The sequence below is a fragment of the Oxyura jamaicensis genome, chromosome 20 (genome assembly GCF_011077185.1).
Source record: "Oxyura jamaicensis isolate SHBP4307 breed ruddy duck chromosome 20, BPBGC_Ojam_1.0, whole genome shotgun sequence".
Taxonomy (NCBI): Eukaryota; Metazoa; Chordata; class Aves; order Anseriformes; family Anatidae; genus Oxyura; species Oxyura jamaicensis.
This window is the reverse complement of record NC_048912.1, coordinates 7,953,817-7,975,393: the sequence shown is the minus strand read 5'-3', so window position 1 is coordinate 7,975,393 and position 21,577 is coordinate 7,953,817. Positions and strand designations below refer to the sequence as shown.

The 21,577-nt window shown below is 42.6% G+C and overlaps 1 long non-coding RNA gene across 1 annotated transcript in view; it reads right to left on the bottom strand.

The window, feature by feature from the left end:
• The window catches only part of LOC118176822, a 104,184-nt gene extending 84,853 nt beyond the window's left edge, over positions 1-19,331 (bottom strand). The window contains exon 1 of the long non-coding RNA XR_004755534.1: positions 19,045-19,331. This is a non-coding gene — a long non-coding RNA (uncharacterized LOC118176822). The remainder of the gene's footprint in view (positions 1-19,044) is intronic.
• Between the last annotated feature and the right edge of the window lie 2,246 nt (positions 19,332-21,577).

Sequence of the window (21,577 nt, the reverse complement as noted above, 5' to 3'; positions counted from 1 at the left end):
AATGCTTCACTGCCCTGGCCAATGGCTGGTATTCTCAAATCTCATCTAAAGCCTCCCTCACCTCAAATTAAAACAGGTAACTGCTGCCCTGCTCTCTCCTGAATTAAACCATTCGTGTTTACATTGCTGTTTGCTAGTGTACTGTACTTGAATCCAAATCCAGCTGGAAAATGAAAGAAGCTAGAGTTTAAACTCTATCCCTTCCCTCCTCTTAATGTTTAGAGGAAAAAAATTTTTGCTGGAAGGTACAAGCATTTTTTCATGAGTAACTCACCAGTTTAGCAAATGGCTGTAGTCCTAGCCAGTCCCAGCTGGAACTAATCTGAGCTTTGCCTGAGGTTCAAGAGGATCCTTTTACTATCTCAAAATTACTCCCACCTGTCTGTAGATTGGGGCTCCAACACAGAAAACATACTTCCCGAGTCTTGCTTCTATAGTATCAAGCCCAAATTGTGTCAGCATTTAGTAGTAATGTTCCTGCTTTTAAACACAGGATACTGTGAGACCTTTTGCATGAAACAAGGGGAAACAAGGAATTAGTATGTAAGGCATTCAGATTTCAAAACTATTGTAGAGAACAACAGATAGAAATAATAAAAATAATATTTTTCTAAAAATGAATTAAATAAGTAATTTACTCATAGGATAAGAAATACTGTAATGAATAGAGCATTCAAAAAAAATCAGGCTGAAGTTGCTGTGCACTGCAGTTTGAAACTTGCAGTGAATAAAGGCAAGAAGTGTTCTGGAGACCAATGCAAAAGTTTTATTCAAGTTTCTGTTAAAATAGTTGGTGATATTTGGCAAAGAAACCCACAGAGCTCTGAATATTAGAGAGATAGAAGACATTTATGGCTGGCAAAAAGTGCAGAATACCAGACCATATTACTTTGCAGCAGAGGCAGGCTATGCCAGATGTTTCATGGCAGTATATATTTTCAGCCCTTAATTAAAAGAAAGAAAAACAAGAACAAGAAGTCCCAAGTCCCAATCATTACAAAGCTTTGGAGGAAAAAACGAAATCAATCTCTTACGATTCTCCAGGGACTTAAATTAAGTGCCCAATAAAATGGGCAGTTAACCATATAAGCATAGATCTCTTCACCGCTTTAATTAAATGTGACTCATCTAAGTCACAATTTTCTTGGAAACTTCAGGTACATTCTTCTCAAGGGGGAAAAGCCCCAGAACACGGAATAGGATGAAAATTAGTTAACTAAAAAGTTGCACTCTGGAGGTAAAGTGTGCAGATAGATTCAATATATTACAAGGAACAAAAACAGAATTTGCAAAATGATGTGTCATGCTTCGTGACACTTGATACACATTTCCTTCCCCCTTCCAACAGGAAGGTAATAGGAAGAAGCTGCAGAGCACAGTAGTTCAAGGGAACGGCAAACTTATAATTATACATATGAACACTGAAGAACAATCTTCAGAAAGGAATAATATGTGCCTATTTCTCCATATCTAGTGGAACAAGACTTTTTCCCTTTAAGATGTGCACAAGCTCCCAGGAACAGAGCGCAGAAAAAGAGCAGAGCTTTCAGGGTCGGGAGATGCACTGAGATGTACTGAGCCCACTCCTGCTTAAAGGTGAGCAGAGGGACTGTCCCGAACCCTATCATATGCCAAAAAGAGTGGTGTGGTCCGAGTCTGGAGAGCTGATCAAGCTGAAACACCCTGAAGTTCATAGGAAACTGGGACAGTTTGGAAAATTTTAACTCAGGTTCAGAACAAAACCTAAAGTTTTAGAAACTTTCCACAAAACCACGCTAAAGGACACATTTTGGGAAGAGCAAAATTATGTTCCAAGAAGGAACAGAGGAAACCCAGGCAACAATACCTGCTGCAGACCAGCTGCACTGCCACAGCTCTGGAAAACCTCCTGGGCTGCTCCCAAAGCAGTGAGCCCAGGAGGGGACCCTGGGTCCCCCGAGAGGCTCTGTGCACCCAGGAGCAGCCCCACAGCAGGGCAGCAGCTGCCAGGGACCGGGCTGCACTGCAGAAAGCTGCAGCAACCTTTGTGTTAGAAAAGTCCAAAAGAGGCAAAGGCCAAACATGAGTGCTTCCCAAGCTAGCTCGTGTGTGCGCACATCTGCTCTGGTTGGAACTAAGGCTGGAGACTGGTGAACTCATGGGGGTGAAGTAAGAAGAGATTTAACTTGTCCCTTTAACTGAGTCCAACCCCAAATCCTGCCAAGGATTCAAAACACTTCCAGTTAAGTGTTTTTCCATGTGACACGTGACGTACGGTTCCAGGGCTGGCACAGAAACAAATGCAAGAAATGCTCTCAGCGGCCTGTCAGAGCAGCACAGCAAAGAGGGCTGGAAACTGAAGATGCTTTGCTTCATTTGCTGCTAGAGGAACCGCGAGAAGTTTCCAGATTTTTGCGACTTTTTCAAAAGAAAATTTTGGAATCCTAATCAAAAAAAAAAAAAAAAAAAAAAGTCCCTCTAGATCCTGCTTTGCTTTTCTATTTTGCAACAGAACAAGAGAAGTAAATTTGCCAGAAGCATCTTTCACTCAAAATTGAAAGATGAACAAAACTGCGCAGTTAAAGCACCACAGAGGTGAAGATACTTCACATTGGGTGAAAACAAGAAGTAATATCCAGTAAAAGAGCCTTTTATGAAGAGATTGTATGTCACTCTCCGCCTGTAAGATTTCTGATCATAGCTTTATTGCATTCTTTGATCCGCTAGCATAAGAAGAGGATATGTGAAAGATTATTACAGAGAAGCTGAACTCGATGAGATGACCATAATGCTGCTCCTGCTCCTTCCATACCCTTGTACCCACTGATGACTTATTCTGTACAAGGATGAGATCATCTCATATTCCTGGATAAACATGCCATTATGGATTGTTCTCAAACCTGCAAATAAAATAAAGTGCGTTTTTAAGCCTGGGTGATAGGTCCAACTCTTCTCCTTTAGCACTCCCTGTACAGATGTGAGGTATTCTTTCATGTGAGACAGCAGTAACTGCCCCAAACCTCCCCCAGTTCTGCAGTCAGGCCGGGCTTTGCCACATCCTCATTCCACTACTTCATCTTGAACTGTTGGCGTGGCACCTAGCCTGCATGAATGAATTCCTGCTTCATTAAATGTTAATTCCTGCTTTTCAAGGACTGTTGTGAATGATGCATTATTGATGTTTACAAAGTGCTTAGGAACTTTGGACTGGAGATGAAAGATGTGATATCTTATGATCTCTCCAGGCATATCTATAGCAGAAGGAAATGGGGCTGAACCATGGATTTATTAACCTTGGAACTTTATTTGACTTTAATCATTGTTGTGACAAATGTGGGTTTTAAGTGGGAATTTAGAAGTGAATTTAAGTTTTAAATTACAGCTCAACTTATTTTGTATGACCTATGCCTGCCACCTACTTCGGGTTGCCAACCAGAGAGAAGAACACTCCTCAGATGCTCTGCACTAGGGCAGAAATGCAAACACCTCAGAGAAGTGAATGCAGTAAATATACAAATCTAAACATCTGAACACTGCTAGCTTGTCTTAGATTATTTGGTTGTTTTCAATCATCTACCTAAGTTCATTACAACTCTTTTTCCCTGCCAGAATCTTTGCTTTGAACATACGGTGGACAGCAATATAAATATCATCGTGTAGCTCATGCTTGGTGGTCACTTCACCTCTGACTGAACCAGCGAGATTGTTCTTGCTGCAGGGTAGGTCTGCACAGAACTGTCACTGAGCTCTCCGGATTTTGGGAGGAGTTCCATACCACTCCAGTGACATTAAACTACATTTGAACTTTACAAAACCTAATTTTCTCTTTTAGATCAATATAGTCAATAAAGGTGTTAGGGGAAAAAACAATTACATTTGCTGTACTTCTGCATTCTATAATAACCCACAAGCAGACTTTGTTTACCAGCTAACAGAAACTCCATCCTCATGAATCAAAAGGAAATGTCGGTGACCTACTAATCACAGACAGGGAAAATACTGACAATGGACAGAACCTTTATTGGAAATTACAACCTGCAGTGATTTCCTCCAATGACTTGAATCACTGCTCTCACCCTTAAGCTTCAAGAGGATTCAGTTTTTTTTTTTTTTCTTATCTTCTATATTTGACAAGAATTTTCTGGGTTATTAAAACAAAGGGTATTATTGGTGCTGTCTACCCTAGTGATCTGTGGATCAGTTAGAAGCTCTATTTAATGAATTATATTTTTTATAAAGCTAGCAACACTGTATTTATTAGAAGATAACTGTATGCTCAGGGAAGAAACTCTCTTAAATGTTTGTGCAGTATGTAGTAAAGCAGCCTTTTTCCAAATATAAGAAGTGTTTAAGTAGGAGAAGGAAGGGGTGGTTTCTTAAATCAGAAATAATAACCTTGCCAGAAGATGCTCATGAAAGTGGAATCTTAATATTTACTTCGGCTTTCAGCAGCACTGGATTTGCACTGCAATTTATCACCTCTTCAAATATTGTACAATGTACCTAGATATAAAACATTAGCCACAAGACGTTTACCAGAAAAATATTATATCAGAACAGTGCCTATTTTAAGCATACACCTGGCCTCGATATAGCTTGTCAAGGACAAGCTATACATTTCCATATTAAAATGAGTAGGATTTTTCTTTGTTGCTTCCCCTCATACACAAGAGGTTCAAAAGGAGTTACCACAGATCTCAGCTTGTACCCTAAACAAGCTCAGAAGCAAAAAGGTGTTGTCAGCACCTCCAAACCCCTGTGTAAATATTGCAGATTCCTGCGTTAATGACATCTCCACATCCCTCTGATACTAATCCAGCCGCTGGAGCACTGCTAGCTACACAGGTCTCCAGCTGGTTTGCTGCAGTGTTCGGATCAGCCCAAACCACTGGCACTCTTCCCAGAGGAGAAAAGGCAGACAATTCACATCAAATTCAGATAGCTATCTGAGAAACTCTCTGTGAACTAAGATCAAAGGGAGACAGTTGTGCACCTTTTATCTAATATATTAACAGCAACTTGTTGAATGGCTTTAGGTTTCAGTCGTTCATAGCATCCAAGACTGGGTTCACTTATGTTCCATACTACTTACAGTAGTTCCTACAGTTCTATATTTCTTACACACACCAATTTATTCTCATAGGAAACTGCACAGACCTTCCACTTCATTTGACTTGGAACCATTATCACCAAGTTTCGTCAGGGCTTGAGGGACCCCAGATATGAAATTCAGTTCTGGAAAACACCCTCACTCAACTCAGTTTGACACCATAAGCCTTCAATAGCAAGCCTTCTCCTTGCTCACCTCACATGTAGAATCATTTCCTTTTCTTTTTCATTTTTAGCTCCAAACACTTGAATCTACCCGTAGATTCCTTAATCAAACCAGGCATTCTTCACCCAACAGAAGTCGCCCATTTCTGTGTAACATCGGGTCCAGAAACATGTTTGGAGAAAACACACCTAAGTGAAAGGGAATACCAGAGGGCAAAATGTGTCAAGCACAAGAGTTAGATCTGAAAGTCTTTCAAATGGAAACACAAGCCTAACATGCTGCCCTCAAAAAGCTAAAGCAGGTGTTGCAACCAGAAATACTCCATTCTGTCTGCTGAGGTACAGCTCTCATCAATAATGGATACTCCTTAGCATTCAATTGGATTCCTTCACCATTTAAAATTTGATGCAGCTTGTTCATTTTCAGGAGATATTTTTCCCTTGAGGAGCCCCAACACTTTGCTGTCACAGTTCCTAGAACTTCTTTGCTGGCGCTTGGCCCAGACAAGTTGTTACTGAACGCATGCCTTTATTATTCCCGAGCAAGACAAAAATTGACAATTCTGATAAACAAAAAGTTGGATGCTCCAAGGAACATGGAGTGCTCCTCACATGCTAAATACTTCAAATGATACTCTGAATATTTACAGGCCTCCAAACTGAACTTGCCTCAGTGAACTTCAGGGAGAAGGTTCTCACTGATCTTTTGCAGGAAGGCTGGCACTGTGGTCTGTAAGATCAGTATTTTGGTGTTGTACGAAGGTATTCAGGAAGCAGTCATTGATGATGCCTTTATGAGTTAGCTTGGGTTTGCTAGAAGCCTAGCTAGACTTATACATATTCACCTGATTTGACTTAGATCTTGTGTCAAAATTGCTGTTCAGGTTAAGCGGCCTATTTCTCCAGTCCTTACCCAGTCAGAGTTGCACAGAACAGTGTTTCTGCTCACATCTTGCTCAACTGTTCAAGTCCCTCTGAGTGTGGAATGCACAAGACCGACAGATCATATTCCTGGTTTTAAGATAGCCCATATTCTCCTCAAAGACTTGTCTATATAAGAAAAGCCTGCCAACCTAAAGAACATACGGTTTTCCTTCGCACACTTGGAAACCCTATTGCTTCCATGTATAAGAGCACTCCAAACAACATATGGAGTAGATGTATTTTCTAGCTGGGCATAAGAGTGGCTTTGGATACACAAATGAGAGAACTCCATGGAGCCTGATCTGCCACCTCAGGACGTTCTGCCATTGCTGCCATGCTCTGAATTTCCAGATGTCTCAGATCCTGGCTTTGCAAAGGGTTCTAAGTGACATCGTGACTAAAGTGAACAAAGCCAAAACAAGCAGGGGCAAAATAGTAGCCTCAGTCAAGAAACAAAGGTGCTAAGTAATAAATCTAGTAATTAATTCTTTCCCCTGCTAAAAATGCATCAGAGGTTTTTTTTTTTCCAGTCTCTAAAACAAATGTCTTTATTTGCTCCTCCACCTATTATAATTCACTTGGAAAACGGAAATAGCAATAGTGTTTTGAGCACTATTTGCTCAAAGCCACCTCTGAGTATTTCACAGAATAACAAAACAGTTGCTGTTGAAAGGGGATTGTCCAGTCCAACACCTCAGCTAGGGAGAAGCTGCTCAGAACCTCATCCAGCTAGGTTAAAACCTTCCAGGATGGAGACTCCCAAGGGCAGCCTCTTCCAGAGCATGACTAGCTGCACAGTGAAAGCCTTCCATGCCTTCCATGTTTAAATGGTTCCTGTATTTCAGCTTGTGACCTGTCCCTCATCCTTTCACTTGATACCACTGAGAAGCGTTGGCTCCATCTCCTTTACTTCCTCAACCCCACTCCCATCAGATATTGGGACACATTAAGGTCTCCCTGATCCTTCTTTTGGGGATGAAGAGTTCTCCTTCTCAACCTCCTCATGAACAACACGTGCTCCAAGCCCTTTTCTAACTTTCATGGCCTTTGGCTGGAGTCTCTTAAGTACGTCCTTGTCTCTCTTGTACTGGGAAGCCTAGAGCCAAACCCAATGCTCTCACTGGTGCTGAGTAGAGGGACAAGATCATTTTACCCAACCTGCTGTCACTCCTCCCGATGCAGCACAACCACCTGGTGTGGAATCAGCCATTCCTTCCAATTTTGCATCATCTGTAAACTTGCTGATGATGCATTGTCTCATCATCCAGGTCATTCATGAAGACAACAAACTGTATTGGCTCCAGCATCAACCCCTAGCTGCATCTCTGGACTCCAGTTGGTCTTTGTGCCAGTGACCGCAACCCTTTGTGCCCCAAAACCTCAGTTTTCAATACACAATGCTCGTTTATGCAACCAGCTCTTCATCAGCTTGTCTATGAGGCAGTAATGGCTGAAAAAAGCTTAGCTTAAGTCAAAAGAAATGACACTGCTACTCTCATCTACTGAGTCTGTCATTTCATCATAAACGGCTGTCAGCTTTACAAGATTATTCCTTCAGAACAAAAATAAATGTTATTTCCCATTCATACAGGACACACATTAAGTTGCTCTTTACTTTGTTTTTCTCCACTGAAGGTGCACAAATTGTTTTGTTACACTGAGCCTGAGTTGCTTCTGTAAGACACACATAACTTCACTTTGGTGGTCACTAAACAAAAGATTCCCCCATGCAAACTGGAGTCCCTCCCCTACTCTTTTCCTACCAGGAGGAATTCTCATGCTCTCCATGTATGCATTAGCCATATCTGAGTGTTTTGGTCCCTCAAAATATTAGCTCTTGCTAAAAGGTGGTGGTGTGATGGTGCTTTTTACTGTGTGCTACAGCAACCAGTCGTTACAACAGACGAGTGATAGATCTCCCCGCCTGCACATCAAACTTTCAATGTTACCTTCCAGTACAATATAATTTGTTAAACTTTGTGATCTGCACCCATAATCATTTTCTCTAATGAAAAGGCTGCATAGTTACCACATTCTTTAAAATCTATCTTAATAAGGATTATTAGATAATCATAATATTTTCAGCTAGTCTGTGCTGTCTTGCTGTCCTCAGTGGACTAAAGACAATCTGTTCTAAAACACTCATCTCAGGAAAGCATGATTAATGTGTAATTAACAGTTTGTGTCCTAAAAACTGCTGTCAGAGTGTCAGCTGCACCGTGAACTCAGCTTGCAGAATAGGTCCCATCCTTCAAATTACCATAGATTAATAAGGTTTATTGCGTTCTACATTTGTCCTCGGTGTCCAGCTGTTCTCTCCATTTATTTTGTAAAAACTTCACAGCATGCAATCAGCTCTACAAGTTGAATGATATTGTTTCTACCACATAATCAAAAAGCACATAAAAAATAAATAAGGCACCTTCCAGGACATGCATACGGACTCTGCAGCTTCTATCCCAGAAGCTCTAGAACATCCATAGTTCAACAGTATATTCAACGATATATCCCCATCAGCCAACCGGCAGTTAAACACAACCACCACAGTCTGTACTACAACCACAGACTATAATTTGAATTCATGAATCAGTTTCCCATTAAAGAATCTGTTCTCTGGGGAAAGCCCACTAATACCCTTGTGTCTTGGGTGAGAGCAGGACCTAGTCTTTAAATTGCTTTTTAAGGAAATAATTTAACTTGTAATCTGACTTTTGGCACAAATTATATTCAGGCTCACACACAAAAATAGGGTGAACAAGTGGTGAGCTGTGTTGCCAGCCACAAACAAACTGAAGAGGAATGGAAATGGATTCAACTATTTCAACAGATCGGTGAGTTCTGCTCAACCTAATGGCAGGGGCCATATTAGAGGTGCTCGGTTTCTCCTGTGGGAAACATTCATGCCCAATGCTAATAGTCCGCAGATTAGGGGTTAAGCTGGCCAACGTCCATTAAGAACTGTCACTCATATGACAGTACTCACTCTTGAAAAACAGCTTTTAAGTAAAGCAGGAACCTAGAGCCAAAGCACTTACCTTGTATGACTTTCTTAGCCAAGCTACAAGGTACGTACGTAACCTTCCCAAACATGATGCTCTCCTAAGATACCTGAGGATGCAAACCTGACAGTGTGTCACTTGCATTAGGTTTATAGAATGTACTTAAAGAATAGGGGTCAGGAGTATAACCATTACCCAGCCGATAAAGACTAGATCCAGAACACTTAAGTCTCCAAACCATCCATGAGAAATCCTTAATCTGTATTTTTGCCTCTTTTAACCTAAGAAGAGAGAAAACTCAAGTAACAGAATCTTGTAACCAGTCATTTGCAATGCCACTGAAGAAACTCAGAGCAGATATTAGACCATAACACCCCACGTACAAATACAGAAACATTGCCAATTCAGGAGAAGCTCCTTACGTAAGAGGAAAAAAACTGGAAGTTAAGAGTTCCTTTTAATGCCTTTACCTTGAAAACTAATAACAAGGGTACTAAGTTATATTCCACCTTATGGTCATTACTTTTATTGTGAATTATATTTACAGCCAGGAGCCACGGACTGGAACATCCAAAGAATCGAAGCACAGCAGTAGCATTGCAGGGGGCTTTAGCACAGAACTGCACCCCTGAGATCCTATGCAGAAGATGCTGTAGAAACCATTCCCTGCAAGGAAGGAGGAACCTGCAATATATTTTATGCTTCCGTGTTTATTGTGTATCTTAAAGATTTCATGTCTCAGTGCTGCCAAGGTTAAGCCTGTACAAATGGCAGGAAGGACCTGAGGACCCTAAAGTAATGGGAGATTTTGAAACCAGTGGCAGAACCTTAAGAAAACGGATTAGAGTGAAAGCACAAATGCTGCCGTGAAGAGCTTCTGCCCTGAGATGGAGCATTATTCTCCGCTTGCAAATATACTTGCTGCTGAAGAAAACAAGCTTTTACTCATATTATTGGTTTTGAGGTTTACAAATGTTTTAGCTGCAGTTCCCTGTAGTAAAAGTTTGATCTCTTTGGTGCTATTATGTTTCCAGAATCAAGTCTAATAATATTGTGCAACTCACAGATAGGAAATTTACTTTTAACATAATTCTGCATAATTTTCATTCTTACTATTGAAGTAAGAATCAGGAACCCATTGTACTGAATACCTCGGGGAAAAATTCTTACAGTTGTGTAAATCCTAAGAGGAAGACAGTATCTTTACACCGTAACGATATTCAGCGATGTTAACTCTCTATCCAGCACCTAACATGCAATCACATCAGCTTTTTGCAGGTGGATGAAAATGAGAAATGCAAGTTCTCGGCAGGCTCACAGATGCAGCCTTCGTGTTATCTAACCTGCAGGCAGCACCGGTTACTGTAGGAGTTAATGTGCAGTTCCAGTAACTGCCAAGCGAGCCCATATAATCAAGGAGACCATTTAACATGTTAAAAGTAAGGAACATTCCACGCCAAAGTGCTGCCTCTCATTTATCCCCAAAGAAATCCTCCTAATAGCTTCTAATAGCAATGTTTAAAAGACTTCTCGTTGGAGCACATTTTAACACGCCTTTGTTCTTTCCCTCCCCTTGCAAAGCCCACTACTGAGAGACCAAGGCTATAATTTCCTCAGCTTCTAAGTGCTCTGTAGGTTTCGCTGACCTTTAGAAAAAACTTTCTTCTCCCTCCCCATCTCCTTTAAAGCTGCTGCTTTTTCACAGCACACCCTGTGGTCCAGGCCCTCTGGTAGCAGGGCTGGTGGCAGGCAGGGGTCCTGCAGCACCCTTGGGTCCCCAGCACCACGCAGTATCCAGCACGCCGCCTCACTCAGCGGGGTGGTGGCAAACACGTGAGAAAAACATTGAGAAAAACATCACTAGACATGCAGAGCAAAGAGCACACGGACTCCGGCATGTAATTGTTGCTGATTGCCCCTCTTTTCTTGGCCGGAGCTGTACTGTTCACCAGTACCCAAGCACAGACTCCTCCTTTCTAATGCTGGTCATTAGCCCTGTGGGTAGCCTGGGGCAAACTGCAGGGCCCGGCTGTGACAAGTGCACCCTTCATGTCAGTGTCAGCCCCGTTGGGCACTCACTTGAGGCTGCCTGCAGCTTCTTAGAATTTGAGGTCACTTACCAGTTAGCCAAGCTCTCAGACCGAAGCGTTTGCTGTGCACCGTGCACATACAGATCCGCACCACAAGGACACTTAGCAGGGCTTCTCTTACAGGCTCACACCACGCTGCAGCTCAGCACAGACGTGAACAGGACGGCAGCGTGGGCTCTGCCCCCCGTGCTTCCAGCAGCACAGCACACTCACCGTGAAGGAGCACTGATCACCTGGGACAATAATCACAAGTCACAGCCCAGGTGAACATCCAAGGGACTCACTATGACAGAGTTCATGAGATGAGCAATGCAGTGCTGGTACCGGGTGCAGGTGACATTGGAAGCCAGAACCCCCCCATCCCTGCAGATGTGATCTTTGGGGAAGAAGGGCACACCAGTGGCGTCCTCCTGTCGACTCTGCCCACTTTATCACACTGCCAATGCACAGCTAGAACAGGTGGCCACCAACTATAAACACACAGGGGTTTCATTCCCATCTATTTACTCATCAGTGTTGATTCACAAATGTTTTGAAAGCAGCACAATGGACAACCTGTCCCTTTCTGCAAACTCCACCAGAAGTATTGTTTTTAATCACTTCCTCCACATGAAAGCAAACTTTTATTACCTGCCATTCAAAGCCAACTAGACTGAGATGAGCAGCACATCTTCAGTGTGATATGTGGGAGATGTGATAAAGTAATAGATGGGATTCTTTTCATATTCTGTTTTATTTCTTAAATAAGACACCTGCTGAGCCACTGACTAGGAGTGCAGAGATCAGGACAGACGGAGGTGCTGCTCCCTCAGCCACGGAGCTGGATGCTGTGCTTTGGGCGCCTGGAGGTAACACAAAGGCTGTATTGTAGCAGCAGGGTTGCAGTGAGCTTTCAGAAGTAAAACACTTCCAGCGATAATAAGATGATCTCTTCCATGTTACTCTGACATCTTAATGCACACGTGAGACTGAGTTGCAGACTGATACTGTCCAGATCATTTAAGATTCAGAAGAGAAACTTTATGAGCTTAATGGACAAATTAAGACAGCAGGATTTTTTTTTCTACCTCTAATTCTGATGGAGAAGACAGGGAAAATGCCAACTTTTACCAGCAGTAGCCCAATCTTTCAGTATTACAAAGTTATTCCAAATACTGTTAATGCACCTTCCTTTCATGCTGAACTTCACTACAACCAACAGCTTCATTTCTGAAGCTTCACGCACCCTTTAGAGACTGGCATTGCCTGGAGGAAAGGATCAAGGAACTATAACTACACAATCTTCTCCAGAGACCAAATAAGACTAAACCAGACCAAATAATCTCCAGTATCAGTCTTTAATGGACACTCATGCCACTATAAAAAATACTTCAAACCCCAGACGAATGAGAACCCATACAATCTTCATTTATACTATAAATCACCCAGTTCATTAGAGGTTAAGCTAACAAATTCGGTACAAAAAATTGCTCTCAAGAATGGCTTCTTGGTTTTAAAGAGTTTGAGGATGAAAGTTTTAACTGACAAACCCATTTTTAAACACAACCAAACTCTTGTCTAGACAGCTCAAAATGAGTATGATTTCATCTCGTGTTAGACACAAGCTTCTGCTTTCCTTCTGACAGACTCTGCTCTGTTTAATACAGGTGTTCTGGATGGCAGATGCTTTCCAAATAATAAAGACATTTATGAAAATATTACAAGAAAACAAGGTGTAGTACACAGCCTCCCCATCCTACCAACGGGACAGAAAGCTCAGCTCCTATCATCACCAGTGAAATAACTCCAGAGGCCTCCCATGCAAGAGTTCTTATTCAAGCACCAAAGTTTAGTTCAGCAGTAATAGTCCTTACAGAATTAACTTCCCTATAAAGACACTGCAAAGAGCATTAATGATTGTAATGTTTCATTAATTAGTAGTAAATACAGGTAATTCAGCCAGACAAACAGCTCTGCAGAACTTCTGGTGCTCAGAGCATACTAATATGCTACTAATTAAGACCTTCAGCATTCATTTTAATGACTACATTTGCTTGTTTAAAACTTGATTCATATTTTTACCTACTCTTGTTTTTCTTATTCAGAACAAAAACCAGGCAAAGACTATGCAAAAAGAAAAATAGAGCCATTCCATTCATGTTTGTGGTGATAAACTCAGTGTTTTAGCTTCCAGCTCAATCTGGTTTCCAAATTAGGATGTGAATGGGAGACAAAGACAAGGAAAAGCATGCACACGGAGCCCCATCTGTGTAGGAGTTATTTCTAGGAAGTTCTGTTTGCTTGCAGGCATTGGCCCAAGTTCACCTCTCAGATGAGAGGTCCTGGTTCAGACCTTATTTGTGCACAATGGTCATTTTCTATGAGAAAATTAAGCTCTCCTCTACAAGCATCAGAGTTTGCAAGTGTCCTCCCAGCCACACAATCCAGCCATCAGGTCTTTTGTAGCCATTTCTGCTGCTCCTTCTGAATCTCCCATCTGGGGACAGAGGCACCACCATGCATGATGATCAGAAGAGAAGAGGAAAACTGATGACAATAACACTGCAAGAGTCACATCAGGACCTCCTCTAGAGCTTCTCTAACTGGTGAACAGCATCTGGTTTGTGTCAGTTCAGAGATCAAACTAACCAAGAAGCCAGAAAGAGTAGTAGTTAAAATACCTATTCTTACCTCCTTGTATACAGAGTTTCTCAATATTCAGCTACCTAAAAAAGGGCAGCTTTTCCTGGTTAGTTATCACACAGACACATTACAGGTTTCCTATGAAGCTGAATGACAGTTTCTACTCTTCAGGAACACTAACACTCTGGCAGTGTGTGACCCTAAAAAAGACAGCCTACCTTAATACAGGTTAAGTACATGACAGCTCCTTTTCAGTTTAAGTAGTCATTTGAGCAACTATCAGCGTAGACAGCTGTTTGGCCAAACTGGCTTCTCTCAGTCCAGCTGAGATCATCTAATCTCAGCATTGTAAATAATTATATAGTAAACATGCATAACCCAGAGGATGCTTTAATAGAAGATATTCATCTGGGCTGAGCAGCGTAGAAAGATGATAATCATTCTGAAGTGTATGCACAGCCTAAGAGTCAAGTAAAGATTAAACATGACTGCATAGACACTAGACCCAAAAGGACAAGAATTTTGCATGACCTGGCACCTCTGAAACCACAGGCTTCAGCTCACCAGCAGTCTGCAGAGCTTTGTCTGCAGGAGTTTAAGAATTGCATATTTTGAGAACAAATTCTCAGAGGACTGGACTGCTTCAGTGTTCAAGACTTCTGTTTCATGAGGTGTAAATTTACAGGCTAAATCAGTGAATCGCTAGTTTAGATGTTTATCTCCAAAAGCAAAATGCAAACCATTACTACTATATCACTGCATTTCTTAAACAGCAGAAAAAACACACTCAGAAGATCCTCCCATCTGCTTTCTTCTCTGCTGTGTCCCTGCTTGGATTGCTTCAAAACTAACAGCTTCTGAACAAGTTCAGAACAGCAAATACCCCAAAGAGCTGTTGAACTAAGTTTCAGAAATTGTCAGATATAACCTCATGAGAATTTACCTAGAGGCAGAAGTGAGAGAAATCGGAAATAAAGCCATTTCCATCCTTTCTCACTAGAAACATTTCACCATATTAGAAAAATACCTAGATGTGAATATATTAAAACTGAAAGAAATGCATTTAAACGATACAAAAACTCTGGCTTCACACGGATACCTCGTTTCAGTCCTTAATTCATCTCAGTCCTCCTTTAATGCCTTTTCTATAATATTGTTTCCCTTAAGGCTAAACACTGTCAGGAACAAGACAATCTAAGTGTAATGGGGTTGCCTCTGAGAACTTATGCTGATATACAGTGCAGTCAGTCCCTTCTACGGACAAAATTAAAACTCATAATCATCAATTTACTGTAATCAAGTGATGACCTCATAGTGTTACCGAAAGTACCAGCAGCTTAGTCACCTAGTCACTTCTCTGTAGGAAAAAAAATAAAACTCAGCTGACCCTCCTAAGATGGAACTCGTAAGACACCGCGTCCATGTGAGCTAACCAGGTGTTTGCCACACAGCAGTTCACTTAGAAACGGCGTTCCTGCCATTAAACTCTTAATAACAACATATAAAGAGTTTGTTTCCTCTAACACCATGGCAAAAGGAGAGAGTTAGCTGCTGTATGTATAGCTGCATAAGTTCTTTGCATAGTTGCTGGATCTTGGACCAGCCAAGAAGTGCAATCACATACACGTATTAGATGTACAGTGACAGTACCCTTTCAGAAAGGATTCTTCCACTGACACATGTCCCCTATTATGTCCTAAAAAAAAAAGCAGCAAAAAATATTTAGTAATTGTTTTTTTCCAGGGAAAGAATCCAGTGATGTGGAGACCTCTGAGGAGGGCAGTGCCCCCAGTACTGTATTCTCTGAAGAGCTGAAATCCAAACAAGAGCGTGCCCGGGAGGGAAAACAAAAGAGGGAAGATAGAAACAGATGCATTAAAAGGGAGAAATATTCTCTTTGCATACAGACTGATGATGAAAGGGAGGGGGAATTATGATGATTTCAAAAAGCCACCTTGAAAACAAGGAGAAAAATTCATGTTACAAGAAAGGAAAATAAACAAAACTGTCCTGGCAGGAAGCACTGCATCTGCACTGTGCCCCTTACATGGCAAAGCCCTCAGAAATCCAAGTCCTTTGTTTGGATTTCATGTTACGTGGCAAGTGAGAACAACTGCTCTGTACGTCTTTGTGGTTTGCCCATCTTACCCTTTTACGTTAGGCAGTTTCACATTTGTTTTGTTTTTATTTTTGGAGGGGGGGAGCACAGCTTGTCCCAATGACTTAGCCAAGCAGGCAGTATGCCTGACGCCGACAACCAGTCTTCCTTGTATTCGACACAAAAAGCCTTAGAGATGAAACTGTTCCCTGCAGAGCAGCAGGTAGACATGTGTGCCTTGCAGCGGAACAGGCCCAGAAAACATTGTTCAGCTGCCTAGAACATGAAGCAGTTTATAACATCTTTTTATGGTAGAGTATGCTAACAAATCCTCTTAATTTATTCAGAGAACCAAAATTCCTCTTAACCAGCAGGCTCTGCCCCCTCTGAGTTGTGCCCAACAGCAGCTCTGACCCTAAGACAAGCCTGAGACCGACCCTGGGAGGATGTCCTTGGAGTCTCCCTGCCCCGAGGGCAGGACAGGGCTGAGCCTGGGCCAAAGCTGCTCAGGGAACCTTTTGTCCTCCTGAAAACCAGCTGCCAGGAGGAACGTGCACACGTGCAGGTACATTGCTATCTGTGGATGACAGAGGCAGCTGTCACTTAGCTGTTGGGTTGCCCAGGCTCACGGTTATGCCCACGACTGGGTTTACTTCATGCACACATATGTGTCTGAAGTTTGACCCCTACTAACTTACCCTGGTAAATTAAGTTGTAAAAGGGTTTCACACTGCTTTGGACAGGAATATATTACTCCACCCACTTAATTATGGGCACTTTCTCTTGCAGGAGCCACCTGCTCCCCCTGCACTATAATTCCGATGCCAGGGCAGTGTTTGGCATGCAATTCTTAGGCAACAGTAAAAACGCATTGCTCCCAGGTCTCCACATGCTGATAAACTATTTAACCAGTCAGCTATTTTTATCTCTGCCAAGCAATCAGGATGCTGTTCATAAACCACTTCACCTTAAAATATAATTGCTTTCCTCAGATGATATTGTCATGCTCTGTACTTTTCACCTTTAATGTGAAATTTCAAATAAAGAAACTAGATAAGGTGGGTTATTGTGAGGGTAAAGACGGTTCTTGGTCAGAGAGGAAAGATGAATGTGTGCTTAAGTTTTAGTTTAATGATACCAAGTGATTATCACTGCTCTTTGTGGAAAGATGTTGAGTCCTAATGGATGTTAAATAACAGGGGGAAGCAAATCAGTCAGAAGCAATTATCAGAGCAGCGCTGCCTGCCATTAGGTATTTTTGAGGCAGCCAGTCTTGGAAGATGCCCTCATTGTGGCTACACCACCTCAAAGCCACACAAGAGCTTTATTTAGCTGATTTAAGGGTCGTGTCTTCAGCATTCAGCTGCCTGCAGGAAGCCTCCTGTCTTCAGGGCCTATGGCCTGCACACAGCCTCAGAGCAGCTCTCGCACACTGCCAAGCCCAGCATTAAGAGCACAATCTCCATTACCAAATTACACCTATCTACATGCCCACCTCTTTCTTTCCTGCTAGACTCTTACCGGTACGTTTTCTCTCCCCACTACCCCCCAGATCCCACACTCACCACCTCCCCCCCGGAGAAGTACTTTCACTCACTCCAGTTCTCTCCAAGCCATCCGCTAAGATGCAGACTTTCAATCAAACTGTCCACAACCAAGCTTTCACTCTCCCTCATCCCCACAAGCCTTAGCACACAACATGCTCAGTAAGAATGAGGCAAAGATCAATCCAAGAATTCAAGAGATTTGCAGACAAGATCAATCCAAGAATTCAAGAGATTTACCTGCCCTGATATCTGGGATATTCATGTGAGACAGAGAAATGCCACTTACAGCAGAGTTGCTTTGGGTATTACAGGGTGTCTGAGAAGCCCTGGGCTTGTTATCCATACAGTGACAGGCTCATTTATGGAAGAGAAATTAAAAACATAGGATACCAAGTGATCCAATGTCTCGATAGACAATCGACAATAGAGACAATGCTCCATTCCTGAAGAACAGAGACAACAAGCCATGCTACATTTGCCTTTCCAAAAATCAGAATGGGCACAGTTAACCCCACAACGTAGCAAGAGAAATCTTCCTGTATCACAAGACACCTTCATCTCCAGCACATTTTTCGACTGTCACAGTCACATTTGCAGAAAGGATTCATCTTTATCTGAAACTGTAATTGAATGCCAGTAGTTACCTTGGTGACATTTAAAAATCTATTGCTGTGCTTTGCTGTCAACACTTTATAACACAATAAAGTGCCTCATGGAACAAATCAGAACACAGCTTAGGAAATAGTTCCTATGACAACTATATAAATTGAGGAGATGGCAGAGATCCCAAAATGTCAAATGGACAGTACCAGGCAGGTAAAGAAAACCCAGGCTGAAGTCAGTGCTGTGCTGAGCTGCCGCACACAGCCTGCTTCTAGCCATGTCTGTAATTAACCAGCCTGCGATTCTCTAGGTGCTCCCGTTTGCACTGAAAGTGCTGAGGACTCTAAAATTTATTATGCAATCAATCTGGCCAATTTCAGCAGACCTCTGCTGGGACTAATCTTTAAGAATGAGGAAGAATCAATTCCTGTGAATAGTTTGTTGTACTTATATTTAAAAAGAGTGGAGAATTTAATTAAGCGTCAAAATGCAGGATTCCCACTCTGCGTATTGCAGCATGCCCATTTACTTTCAGATGTCGGTACAGAGCAGCCCAGAGAGCACATTCACTCTTTGTATTTACAGATTTAGTGTTCCTCAGTTACCCAGAGATGGATTTCTCTCCCTGTCACTGGCCCACAACCGTATGCTCTTGGTCTAAATGAGAAGTAGAAGTCACAGCCTGCCACGGCTGTGCCTCCAAGCTGCAGCCTGCTCACTGCTGAGCGGTCCCAGCTCCTTTGGCAGGAAGCAGGCAAGAGGCAGCTGACAAGGAGGAGAGGGCTGAGGGCACGCCATGCGTGGCAGTCGTTTGCACACATCAGCGTTACAGTGAACACGTGTAGATCTGCACAGGTGGGAGAAGACCTTGGCTGAAGCAGAGGATGGCTGAGGAAAGCAACCCACACCTTTTCCCCTCAAGATTGCCTATGTCTCCATCTCTTCTTCCTCAGTTTTTCCTTTTCCTTTCTCTTCAAGTCTGCTTGGCCTCCCCAGCCTCTCCCAGGCTCTTCTGCTCCCTCCCAATCACCTGAAAGAGCGACTCTCCTCCCCAGCACATGGGTCTCGAGTGCTTCCACCACAGACCATCTGGGGCTGGGACACAGAATCGTCTGGACAGTTGGCCCCTAAAGAAGGTAATTATTTCTTTTTTGTTGTAAACCAAAAACTGAGCACCAGTTTGTTTGGTAAACCCCTCAGAAATTCACTGTGGCCTCCCTCCAGCCCTCCCTTCATGCAAGAACTGTACACATCCTCTGAGGCTGTCCAAGAGCCATGGCCCTGAGTCCTAAATTCATTTGCAAGTGACAAAACCCAAGTCAAACAAGTGCTAATATAGGAACAGGGCCTTGGTTCATGTGCCAATAAGCCCTTCTTTGGCAAAATCAGGAAAATGTACCCTCCACTGAATGCAGCCCTGTTGCCAGTATGGTGAAAGACAGGTGCCTCGCATCGAAGGGTAGCGAACACTGGCTTGGCTTTTTGGCAATCCCTAGAAATGTCGTTGCCACATTTTCATTTCAACTTCAACCTGAGATAAGAGAAAGCCATAAGCAAAACTGATAAAAACACATGCCGGTGAAAGACAACCAGGGTAAATGAAGAGATTACATTCTTGCCCTCTAGTAAAGTTTTTTGTTTTTTTAACCTTAAAGCCACCCCTGAGTACAGAAAATCCTGCCACTGGAGAACACAAAAGATAAGTCATTTGCATACAGAATAGGCTCACAGCAAATTAAACTGCTGTGGAAAACTAGAGCTTATTATGCAAGAAATGTGATAAGCTAAAACACAAAAAATCCTCCTCAGGATCTGAGCAACATGAGCTAAAAATACCTCTATCGCATGTCATTTACAAATTCAAAGGGTTGTTTAGGCTGTGTTTAGATTGTGATCAAACAACACTCAATACATTTTTTTCCCACTTACGATTAAAGATAGTGCGGGATTTTAGGTGTTCTGATTGCTTTCCCTCCCTTCATTTTATTTCTATTTTTAAGTTTGCACTCAATGTTCCCTGCACCCTTGCTAAAAGCAAACAGCTCGGGGGGGACCAAGGGAATGCAGGGTTATCACACACGTTGCCCACTCCTCCTAATGGCAGGCACAGGACACGAGGCAGGAGCTACTGCACCAGAGCAGCCTGGAGAGAGCATCCCTGATTTACACAATAAAGGGCTGAAGACATCGTGTTCCCAGCCTCTGTTCGTGTTCACATGCTCACATCTGTGCTTTGCAGGTGCAAAGCAGTAAGTAAGGCTGTTGGCCACCTGCACACACCTTGCCAGCAGCACCAAGTGTGTTCAAATGCCACAGACACCTCTTGTGCCAAGAAGATTTCCAGATTCTGATGCAGCAAGCTGCCAAACATCCCCAGCTTCCCGAGAGCCATGGGCATCCAACACTTTGCTGGCATTAAGCCACACAAGGTAGCATCGTGCTCTGAAAGTGGCCCAGCACTGAGCTAGGTGAAAGCTAACGCGGGCAGGTGTCCTGGAACAGCGCATGAGAAGTCCTGTGCGGGTTCAAGGGTTCATAATTAAAAGTCTCAGCACAAGTCTCCAGACTTTTCCATCTTTCAAACTGCAAAAAGAGAGTTCAAGAACCTTTCATCACAGCGCTGAACATAAATTACCATCATTTTTCTGTTATGTAACGTGATTCATCCAAAGCATGCACTGGGCTCATTCCAGTTTCCACTGAAGTCAATACAATTGTGAGTGTTCAGCACCTCTGAAGAATCAGGACATGCTTATTCATGGGTATAATTTATGGTACCCAAATTAGAACAGTCTGTCCTTAAGTTACCATCACAGAAAAACATGGCTTCTTACTCCTTTCCCTTTTTTAAGGATATTAATGGGACAATACTGGAATTTACCCCCAGATCTTCAATCAAATTCCTAGAACATGGCAAACTTCCATGAACCAGAACACAAAAGGTTTGAAATACTGGCTCCAGAAATGCCTTCCACCCACCCATTAGATCAAGTGAGCTCCAAGATGATTCTTTACCTTTGGTGAACCCTTGCCTCCAGGAGGTTTCACAAATGAGTAACTTCCAGAGAGATTTTCTAGCACAAACATATTTCAGGTTCTGGATGAAGAAAAGCCATCAACTAGCAAGGACATTTGGAAAGCCAAACCAGAAATCTGTGAGTTAAAAGCAGCAGAGCAGGAAGTCTGTGCCAGCAGCTCTGCTCATCCTGGCGGCCACTGGCTCAGTGAAGTACTACTTATCATCCCTTCTTTATATGCCTGTTAGACACAGTCCTTCATTCCTTCGGGATTGTGCCACCGAGGATGGCAATAAAAATCCAAAGACTAATCGTGGGTTTCCTACGCGTCTTTGAAAGATGCATAGAAGGAGGCAGCAGTTTGTGGGTCTGACCAAAGAGCAAACGGCACAGCCTGCACAGATGGTCCCAGCCCCCGTGACCC